This window comes from Phascolarctos cinereus, unplaced genomic scaffold (assembly GCF_003287225.1).
Source record: "Phascolarctos cinereus isolate Bilbo 61053 unplaced genomic scaffold, phaCin_HiC Scaffold_4;HRSCAF=312, whole genome shotgun sequence".
Taxonomy (NCBI): Eukaryota; Metazoa; Chordata; class Mammalia; order Diprotodontia; family Phascolarctidae; genus Phascolarctos; species Phascolarctos cinereus.
The window spans coordinates 541,424,786-541,436,539 of NW_027555847.1; the positions used below are offsets into that span (position 1 = coordinate 541,424,786).

The 11,754-nt window shown below is 38.0% G+C and overlaps 1 pseudogene; it reads right to left on the reverse strand.

Annotated features, from left to right (window-relative positions):
• Window positions 1–9,505: 9,505 nt before the first annotated feature.
• Window positions 9,506–11,029, reverse strand: LOC110208779 (zinc finger CCCH domain-containing protein 15 pseudogene; annotated as a pseudogene).
• Between the last annotated feature and the right edge of the window lie 725 nt (window positions 11,030–11,754).

Consider the following 11,754-nt stretch of genomic DNA (forward strand, 5'->3'; position numbering starts at 1 on the left):
TAGCCTAATGTGTGGAAAGCCCTTTTAGTGGGGTAAAGGACGCAGAGGGGTAGCTTTCCCTATTGTTGGAGATGTCCCGTTGCTATAGCTACTATTATACCTAAACCTGTTTCCTTCCTCCTCTTCTGATTCACTTCCTCTCTTCTCCTTCTGTGAGGCTGTGGTGGGAGAGGGAAGAAGCATGCCTACTAATTTAATTCCCACCTTGGCATCCAGGACTCCAGTGGGATCCTTTTCCACACTCTTGATGCAGAGCCGCTTGGACTATTCTTGTGGACCTTCTGCTTGATGGAACCCAGTTCCTGTTGGGGTCAAATGGGCTATCTGTCCTCCTCTTTTCTATTTCTAGGAGGCCCCACTCTTAATTGGAGACATCAGCTCACGTCTAAGTGAGGGAGAAAAAAATCAGCTAGATATTTTCCCCCTTTGGCTTCTTTAGACATTTTATTTTCTATGGTTTAGCTCAGTGATGTCAAAGTCAAATAGAAATAGAGGCCACTAATCTGTACATAAGGGTCCCTGTAGGCTACGTGTTGACTTAGTTTTAAACTGTGATATTATTTGTCTTACTGTATTTTATTTATTTTGTTAAATATTTCCCAGTTATGTTTTAATCTGGTTTGGGTCATATTTGAGAGTGTTGTGAGACCCATAGGCCACATGTTTTACTTATTATGAGTTAGATCTCTTTTCATTTGTCCCATTATTCAATGACTTTACCTTCTTTTAGGCTCCCTTCATCCATATTTATCTCCCTATAAACCATTGTGGCAGTTATCTGGTTATCTTACTTCCTTTTTTTTTTTCCTTCCATGAGGCAATTGGGGTTATGAAACTAGTGTTATGTGTCTGAGGCCGCATTTAACTCGGGTCCTCCTGGCTGCAGTACCGTGCTCTATCCACTATGCCACTTAGCTGCCCCAACTCCATGTTTTACATAGTATATGGTCCAGGCACAGTGGTTGTGCAGAAAAGTTTCTCTAATAAAGGTATGACTTCCAAGATACATAAGGAAGTGACTCAAATTTACAAAACTAATGGTCTCATCACTACGAAGTGTTTTTGCTGACTTTTTCTTGGTTACAAAAGTTGTGTCCTCTTTGGAGAGGGGTGAGGAATGGGGAGGTCTTTCCAGAAAGAAGTATCATAGAAAAAGCCAAAGAGTATCAGTGTAACATTTAAAAATTAAAGTGTAGTACCCAGAAATGAACATAATTTCTTTAAAAAAAATAGTTCTTTCAATTAAGCCTCCAATGAAAATGGTTTCAAATCTTCAAATCACACCATTGAGAAAGATATGAATCTCCCCCTCCCCACCCATCATTTCTCTTAAAGTGCGGCACCTAGAAGTCAATGCTTCAAATACAAAAAACAAAAAACCCCAAAAAACCTAAGTACAAAATTAGTTTCTCAGGTGCTTTTATGTTGCTCACAGAAAAGGGCTTTAGTTTCTGTGAAAAATCTAGACTTTCTAAGGACTTCAAAATTCTGAAGCAGTTTGGCTTATGAGCACAGAAATGATAGAACTTTAGGCACTATGTTGCTCAGCATAAGTAACTCTGTACAGGTTCTATTAAATGGAACTCCTATAAATCCATGTACAATCAGTGAAGCACTAAGCTCTTTAAGAACATTCTTCTTGGAGAAACCTGTGGTCAAACAGTGAGCAACATTTTAAAAGGTCACATTCAGGTCCGGAAACTTCCAGTTATCAAGTCAGTGCTAGTCCTCATAAATTTCTGCCTGAGGACATGACTAGACTAAATAATACAGATGTGAACTAGCAACAGCTTCAAAGAGGAATTCTGAGAGCTTGGAGTTTCTCTTCATATAAGAAGGGAACTATTCTCCAGTAGGGATAGATGTGATGTCTTTCAGCTGCTAATATGGTGGAGAATGTATTGTAGTTGTAGAGATCTACAATAAAAGGCAGTGTGCAGTTAAGTATTGTCGTACAAACAATTTAAATAGGGACAGATGCCTCAAAGACCACAGGGTCAGGGTGGCCTTGGGATGCCTACATAAAAAAGTCAAATTGAATGATGAGCAAAAATAAAGCCAAACAACAACAACAATAACTGCAAACTTGTCTCTCAATTGAAGGGGAAAGTTACTAGAGCTGTGATTTTATTAGTGCAGGAAAATCCTAAGGGAGGAAACTCAAACCAATTCAGGTCAGCACCCTCTCTGCAACTTATAGTTTTAGAGAGTTGGCTAGACCAGTGAGAAGTTAGGTGACTGACCTATGGTCATAAGGCCAGCATGTGTCATAGGAGGGACTCAAATTTAGGTCTTTCTGACTCTGAGTTTGGCTGTCTATTCATCCTTCCCCTTCCCTCTCTAGCCTCCAGTGCCTCTAACTTCTTTATTGAAAGTGTCTAGAATTTACTTACATTCCTTAGTTCATCTGACCAGCCAGAAAATAGAGCCTTGCATATATACAATAAGTGGTTAGCAAATGTTTATTAATTAAGATAATGCATGCAAAGCATTTGCAAACCTTAAAGTACCACATAAATATCTTATGATATTAGGGGCTGCTAGATTGTGCAGTGAATAGAGCACCAATCTGGAGACAGGAAGACTCATCTTTGTGAGTTCAGACAGCCTCAGACATGTACCAGTTGTGTCACCCTGGGCAAGTCACTTAACCCTGTTTGCCTCAGTTTCCTCATCTGTAAAATGAGCTGGAGAAGGAAATAGAAAACTATTCTAGTATCTCTGCTAATAAAACCCCCAAAAGGGGTCATGTAGAGTTGGACATGACTGAAAAATGACTAAACTAATATTAATATTTGCTTGAACTGATTTGAACAAATATCTATTGAGCAACTAAGATGTAGCAGGCATTGTACTAGTCATTAAGAAGTACAGGAACCTGAATGAGACCAAGATTCCTTGAATCTAATAAGGAAGATAAGACATACCTTTGTAGAAATCTGCAATGAAAGGCAGAAATGCAGTAAGTACTGTCATACAAGCAATGGAAACTGATGGTATGAGGAAACTGTTATTGTCATCCGTCCTTTGTTCTCAAAGAGGACCAATAACATCAGGAGGGTGATATCTTGACTTGTAGGTGAACTGGATTTAAGTGGGACTACAAAGTCATCAGCCTCATTTTCTCCTCCAGAGTCATTGGAGTCCAGTGGCCAGACATAGGTCAGGACCTTGGTCTTTCCCAGGTCTCAGTTCCTCTGAGGCAACACCCATTCAGTAGGTAAGAATTAAGGCAAAAGATGGTCTAGTTTTTCTTCACAAAAGAATCAATTCTGGGAGGGGAAGACCCTCGGAGTTTCAGGCTAGAACCGAAACTATTGTTATTTATGCTCACTCTGAGCCATCAAAACCCAAACAATGACCAAGTGAGGCAAGGGCTGGGACCTATTATTAGCCAGTTGGGAGCCAGAGTGATTTGGGTTTCAAGTAGCTCCCTTTGAATCTCAGTAGGCTTTATCAAAACAGATTTTTCAGAGCTATATTTCAAGAAACCATAGATGACAACTACACGAGACAAAAGTTAATTGTCTCAGTCTGTCAAAAAACCAAAGAAATGAGTAGGGAAGAAAAAAAAGTCTAGTCCCCAAACCAAGATACCTTGCAAAGCATAAGCATTCAGAATTTATATTCCTTTGGGCAGAGCACCCACATGTAAGGGTATGACTTCCCATGTGGACATAGAGAAAAGAGGAGGAGTAAATAGCAGCATTGTTCAACTGGAACTGGATGGTGTTATAGAGTAGTGAAAGGGAAGAACAGGAAGATAGGTTGCAGCAAGTTTTTGCAGGGGCTTGAATGTTAGGCTAAGGAATGGTAGGCAGTGGAAAACCATTGCAGCCTTTAGCAAGGAGTTGAAATAGTAAAAACAATGTTTTGAGAATGTTAAAACAACAGTATGTATGATGGATTGAAATGAGGCTAAAGAGGCTGGCTAAGAAGTTAAATTTTGAGATGTCAGGGTATAGGGTGGCATCTACCTGGAATGAATTCACGCACTCAAACCATCTTCTAGTCAGTGGCAAAGTTTATTTGTAATGCCAATAGGAGCAGTCTGGGTTTCTAAGGAACCTGCAACTTAATGGGAGTGAGACATGCTTATTTCCAAAAAGGATAGTGAAAAGATCTGGATGGGATTAAGAAGGAGTAAATTGTATGGGGTGGGCCAGGTGCAAGCAGTGAAAGGACTATGAAGCAGGCTAATCAGGTGATCTATATGGGATTAAGGAGTGGTGGGAATATGCAAGTAGTCTGAAGTAGGCCTGGAGAGACAGTGAAAGGACTGTTAAGTAAGCTAATTAAGTGATCTAGGTGGGCTGGGGTGGGCCAGTTGCCTTTGGTGGAAGCTTTAGTGATCTGGGCTGCTGGAATGTATGGGAAAATTCAGGGACTGGGTTGCTCTCAAAGACATAATCTTTTCCTTTTAGGGGCCCAGATCCCATCACCCCATCAAGATGATTAAAACCTGAACTGAGACTGAGGCAGTAAAAATAGATAGAAAAGGATGGCTGTGAGAGATGTCTCAAAGGAAGAATCAATAGGACTTAATGACTGGTTGGATATGGGAGATAAGGAAGTCAAAGACCGTTTCTGAGTTTGGGTGGAAGACTGGGAGAACATGGGTACTATTCCTATAAATTGGGAAGTTAGGAAGACTTAGTACTGGGAAGGAAGATGATAGTAGAAGGAAGGTGAAGATGGAAAGAAAATGAGAGGTGGAAGGGAGGTGACAGACAGAGAGGGGAGAAAGGATAGAAACCTTATACAGTATTATTTTCTCCACAGACTAAAGACCAGGTCTTCCACAACTTCCTAGCCATCTCCAGACCATGCTGCCTCCACTTGAGCCATCATCTTCATTTCACCTTTCCCCCACCCCTCCCCAACCTTGGACTCTTCCATGGAACACTGGGCTCTGATAGGTGAAATTGAGCCTTAACTTGTCCTGAACCAGGTCTCCATGTTGCTTCCTGGCCATCTCTACACCATGCTGCTCCCCCTCCCCTAAACTTTTCCTGTTGCCATTTATTTATTTTTTCCCTTGTCCCACTAGAATGTTAGCTCCTTGAGGTCAAGGATCAGTTTTCATGAATATATTTGTATCTCCAATACAAAAACATTCATACTATCTTTATTCACAATAGAAAAGCAAATCAAGGAATGACCGACATATTTACAAAATGAGAAATGTATACATTTTGATATGTGAAAATAGGATGGGAATATAGACTATGCCTGTGGTTTTAATTGTATAAGTAAGAACACCTACCAAGGCAGGTCAGCATCTCCCCTGAAACTTATACTTTCCATTTACTCTGTATTTAACTTGTATGTTCTGATTTTTATACTGTCTCCATTAGAATACAAGCTACTTGAGAGCAGGGACTATTTTTTACATATATTTTCATTCCAGTGCCTGGCATAAAATAGGTGCTTAATAAATGCTTAATTAAAGGGATTAAATTATAATTAAATTATAATAGATATTATATAATAATATAAATATAATTATAAATTACAATTAAATTAAAATGCTTAATTAAAGTGATTAATTATAGTCTGAGTATTGCCAAAGGCATTGAAAGTTTAAGTGATTTGCTTAGGATCACACAGTCTGTAATCAAAGGTAAGACTTCAACCCAATTCTTACTGGCTCCTTATAAGCAACCATACTTATATTTCTGTCTCTATCCTTTACTTCTAGTTCTAAAGTCGTAATCACATCAACAAGTCATTTCTTCTGGAAAGTTATCCTACTCTCCTTTGCCTCCATTCATAATCCCTGTTACATTCCAAACCACTGATAAAGGCCTCCTCTAGAATGTGACTTTTGGATTAGTTAAACTTTGTATTTTCATTTCTTTAAAGAGCTTTCTATTTTTATCTGTCTCCTTTTCTAGTCACTCTAAGCCGATCAAGGTGACCTCCTCTCCAAAAGGGTCATTTAAAAAAAAAAAAGCTTTTTAGCAGAAGTGATTAATACTATCAGGCCTGGCATATTTACTTGTTCGGGTTAACATTTGACTTCTGAAAAGGGAAAAACCTTGATTTCCCAGGAACATTTTAGCTGAAGTCTGGAGGTTAGTTACCATGACTTTGTTTCTACAGACTGAGGGAGACAACCACTCTAATTATTACGGGGAAAATGTAGGATTTTGAGTCTGTGTCAAGATATTGTAAATTTAGAAAAATCTTGTTCTCTATATGCTGGAAGGAAAGTGAAAATGTGTTTAATTTCAGCAAAAAAACTATCAGTCGACAACTTGGTAAAAAGGTACTTTTAGAAAATTTTAACATTAAGGAATTCAGTCACATTATGTAATTATTTTGGTTTAATTGCAAGGGTGTTAAAAATTCATTTGTAAGATAATTCACACTCAAGTTGCTTCTACATTTGAAATGTTAATATCATTAAATGGATTAGGACACTTACTTTACATATTTTCTTTATTTTCCTTTATATTAACATATTATGATGTATAATTGTAGTATGGTGATGACCTTGTGTTCCCTAAATACAGCAAATACTATTTGAGAAAAGCCCTCAAAACTTCTCCCAAGCTGAAAAGGAATATGAATGCCAATGTGGTAACTGTTCCTGTTGTCTGAATGAATGTCAGAATATTAACCACTGGGGGCTGATTTTTTTTTTTTGCTATCTAAGAAATGGACAAAATTAGGAAACTGTCATCAGCTCTGGGATTGTAGGATCATAGATTTAGCCTGGAAGTGACTTCAGAGATCATCTAGTATAACCCCCTCATTCTATAGATAAGGAAATTTAGGTTCAGAGAGAACAATTCACTTACCTGTAGTTTTGTAGGTAGTGAGATATATAGTGAACTAGTAGTGTACAAGGGGGCATAGGGTAATTAAGAATCAAAATGTTTTTATTCCATCTACAGAGAGTATTTTGATTTTCTTGATACTCTTAAAGGGGCATCTTCGTCCAATCCACTGGAGGACATAACTTGTGGGAATGGGGTCAGACAGAACAGGAAGAGTGTCAGACTTGAACCCTGAGATTTGTTCAGGTTTGGTTGATGATGGTCAGGGTGATTGCTATCTATGGTACGTACTTCACGCATATACAGTTAAATGGAACCTATTTTACCACTTATTGTGGCTGCTGTAAGTGGGATTCCTGATTCGGTGTAGGGTAGACTCTAAGTTTTGGTGCTTCCCTCTCTTGCTCTGGATCAAGACCTGAAGCCTAGAGTTTCAATACTATGGTAGAAAGATGATGGGTAGAGAGAGTAGGTACATGGACAGCAGGGGATTATAGTATTTTACTTCCTCAATTAAACAAATGAAGAGACTGAGGAATGTAAAAAATACTTGAAGGGCTTCCATAAAAAGTCAATATAATTTTCATTATTTCGCCATCCTAAACTTGGTTAGTCCATTGGGCATCCTGATGTTACTTGCAATTACCGTTATTTACTTCCCCCCAAACAACCTGATCCCAAGTACTTCTACTCTAAAGTTCACTTCAGTCTCTTCAGATCCCTATTTCTCTCACTTATGGATCTCCAAGTTACTATCCTTGCTCTCAGTAAATTCAATATGTGGTTCATAGACTTTTCCTGTACCTCAACTTCTGTCCCCTTCAAATACTCTGATCTCCTAGTTCCTCAATCTTATCAACTTTAACCTCTGTCACCAGTATATGTACCCCATATATATCTTCTCTCTTAAACGCATTTCCCCAGGTAATAGAATTCCTGGAACAGAAATAGGGATACTTTGGAGGGATTGAGCAGAGAAAGATAATCAATTCTGTTTTGGACACATTGGATGTGAGATGTCTATAAGACATCTACATGGAGATATTTAATTTTATAATCGGTAATGTGAGACTGGAGATCTGAGTGTGAGTCATCTCAAAAGAGATGATAACCTGTGGAAATTGATGAGAGAGAGAGAGTGTAGGTAAAGAAGAAAAGAGAAATCTTGGGGGACACCCATGGTCAGGTAGTAGGAGATAAAATAGGAATGGTCAGAAAAGTAAGAGAACTAAAAAGAATGGAGTCATGAAAACCCAGGGAGAAGAATATATTTAGGCCAAAGACTTCCACTTTTTGCTTTTGTCTCTGTGGTACCTAGCACTGTGCTTGGCCCATAGGGTCAGGTTCTGGACCTGTAATTTCATTGGTATAAGGAACTCATAGAGTCATAGATTTAGATATGGCTGTGACCTTAGAGGCCATCCAGTTCAACTTTCTCAATTGAAAGGTGAGGAAATAGGAAAGGGGTTTAGGCAGGTGAGATTAAGTGACTTGCTCGGTGTCACTATGCTAGTAAAGTGGTAGAGCCAGGATTTGCACTCCAGTCTTTCTGACTCCAAGCTCAGTTCTCCATCCTCTAAACTACTGTCTTGAGTCTTCTGGACAAGAAACTCATTTTACCAATGTGCATCATCAATTTCTTTGCAGTTTATAATCTTAGAAGTTAGATGACTTGCCTAAGGTCACATAACCAGTATGTGTCAGAGTTAGGACTTAAACCCAGGCCTTCCTGGCTAACTCCATTCACTATGCCAGGCTTTTGTTGTTATTGTTGAGTTATTTCAGTAGTGTCCAATTCTCTGTGACCTTATTTTGAGGTTTTCTTGGCAAAGATATGGGAGTGGCTTGCCATTCCAATCTCCATCTCCAGCTCATAGTGAGGAAACTGAGGAAACAGGATTGTTTTGTAATCTTGCCCAAGATTACACAGCTAGTAAGTGTCTAAGGCCAGATTTGAACTCATGAATATGAGTCTTCCTGATTCTAAGACTGATACTTTATCTACTGCACTGCCTAACTGTTATGCTGCCTCTTCTTAAAATTTTTAAAAAATTTTAACATTTGATGGTCTTTATTTATAACTTTGTAGGTAAAAAAGGCAGGGGGAAAATTTAAAACAGTTTACAGAGGGCATTCCAGATGATGCTGTCAGTTTAAAGAACCTGCATCTTTAATGCCCATTTGATTATTTATCCAAATAAACCCAACACCAAATCTGCATAAGTAGTCTATTTATGAAGTACAATGCTCTTTTTTTGGCAGTTCTTTTTTTTTCCCAAAAATATATAAATACAAAGGAAATCAAATCATTCATTAAAAAGATGCAGCTTAAATGAGGGATATTTTCAATATGTATGTTGTACATATTGTACATATTGTAACACATGCTTAATGAAACTCACAAGTTGGAAAAAAGCAGTTATACTTCCTACTTTGATTATTTGCAAAATCTTTTCTGTAATGACCATTATATTTCAGATTACTTATGACTTACTCTGAACTTACTATGAGGTATAATCAAGGTCAGAATAGGTGTGATAAGGGTGAATATTATTATTATTATTATTATTATTTTGGTTGGAGGAAATGGTGCCCTCCCAAAATCAGTGTGAGAAACCATAAACATCCTGTTTAAGCATTCTAGGCAAGAGAAAAAAATTAATGTAGTCAATTTCAGTTTATGTTGAGCTGACAGTTTTTTCCATCTGACTTGCTTGTTGTCATTCCTCTAAATCAAGTGTGTTTAATTCTTGTGGTTCATCCAAATCCTCTCTAGTAAAAAGGTTTTCTTCAAGAGGAATAGCACTAATAACTCCCATTTTCCTGTTCTTCTTCATTATTTTCTTCCATGTCGCTTTGTTCTCCATTTTCTGTCCCACTTCCTGAAGCTTCACTCAATTTATTATCATCCTTCTCTGCTGAAGTATACACACTGAATCTTTCAAGGTGGACCACAGTAATACCACTTTCATCCATGTCCTTTGGGATATATTGGCTCAAATCTATATCATTTACTCTTACTAGATCTTCAACCTTGTTACCACTGGGTATCATCTATTCACCATCATCATCATCATCAACCAACTCAAGACAAAATTCAAATACTTCACAGCCAGCTTTTCCTGGTTTAAAGTCTGCTTTTTTCCCTTTCCATCTTGTTCAAGTTTATCTATCTTTTCTTGTCCTGTCTTTTTCCTTTTTTTGCAAAAAAAAAGGCTTTAAAGCAGGATGCTCTCTTTCTATTAGATCTTCTAATGAAATTTCATCTTCTTTTTCTTCTTTCTTTTAATTCTTTTTTTAATGCAAAACCAGGAGGAAAAGCATGACAATATATACAGTTGTCACCACCTCCAGGGCAAACCCCAAACCCCAAACCCCAAAGTCATATTTGTTGTTTTCAATAGCATCAAGGAAATGCTTCTGCACTATTTGAGTTTTTGGTTTTTTCTTTGCCATTTTTTTTTGGCTTTTCCTCATTCCAATTATCCATTGTATCTTTTTCAAGTGCTTCATCTCTTGCATCTATATAAATGCTTCATTTTTCACATTTTCTTTCCAGAAAAAAGTCATGGGAAAACTTGCATTTATCTCCTTAAATATATTTCTCTTGCTTGAAGAAGGTACGTGATACTGATTTGGGATCTGCACCTTTACTTATTTACTGAGTAGCAACTACTGGTTTGAATGGTTCATTTAGCTCCTGAAGTTCTTTCCTCTTGTCATCTTCAGTTTTTTTATCACCTTCATTTTATGCAGCCTGTAATGGATTTTGTTGACCAAATTTAACTTGATGAACTTCTGTTGCTTTGCCCTTCTTTTATTCTCAAAACGAAAGTTTTGTCTTCAATGCTTCTCTCCTTTTTCTGCTCCGCCTTCCTGTTGCCCCCAGCTGGAGCCTGTTTCTTGGGGGCATTGTGGAGTGGCCCAGGCTCAGGGCACTGCACTACTTGGCCAGACTGTAGGGCAATGAGGGAAGGGCAGAAGGCTGCTGCCAGCCCCTCAGTTTAGCATACTTGGCTTAGTGGAGAAGGTGGGTCCTAAAATGTTTAATTAAATTTTATGAGGGAGTGGTCAAAAACTTTGATAGTTTTGGAAAGGTCAGGAAGAATGAAGATTGAAATAAGGCCATCAGATATAGCTAAGGAGACTCCTGCTCCCAATGCTGTTCACTCTTTGTCGAAGTCACATGCCATCTGCCTTTTCTGTTGCTTTTTCTGAGCCTTCTGAATATTGCTTAACGACATCGTTAAACCTTGCCCATAGAGGCCATTACAAACTCTTGTTGCCTAATCTCAGTTGGCATCTCTTTGCTGTTCATAATAGTAATTTCATTCTTTCAGCCTACTGTGCTTGATCATCAATAAACCTACTCCTTAGGCTTGGGTATTCTCTAAAGCACTGTCCTGGGCCCTTTCCTTTTTTTACTCTACCTTCTCTATCTTGATGATCTTATTAACAACTTATTTGGGTTCAATTATTGGCTTCATAGAGATAACTCTCAATTCTGTCTAACCAGGCCTACTTTTTCCCTTCATCTCCATTTCCATGTTAACAACTTCCTACTGGATATCTCCATCTATATGTCCTATAGGTACCTTGAACTAAACATATCCCAAAAAACCCCATATGATTTCCCCTCCCCACCCCCATCTCTCTGTCTTAGTTGAGATTGCTTAGGATTCTTTCATTAGCTTATTGAATACAAATACCCTGCTAGGTACTTTGTAAAAAAGAGTAATCAAAACAGAATATCCTCTTCAAGGAAAGGCAAGAAACTCAATGATCTGGCCAATAAATTCACTTTAATTTATTCCAACCAATAGATTCATTTTCAACCAAAAAAATGACTATTTTCATTAGTTTACTTGAGTGGGGGAAAACTCTTACTCTGACTTTTATAACACACTTTGTAAACCACTTAATACTTAATTTCCCTGAGATGTACAATAGGAAATACCCAGTCCAACAT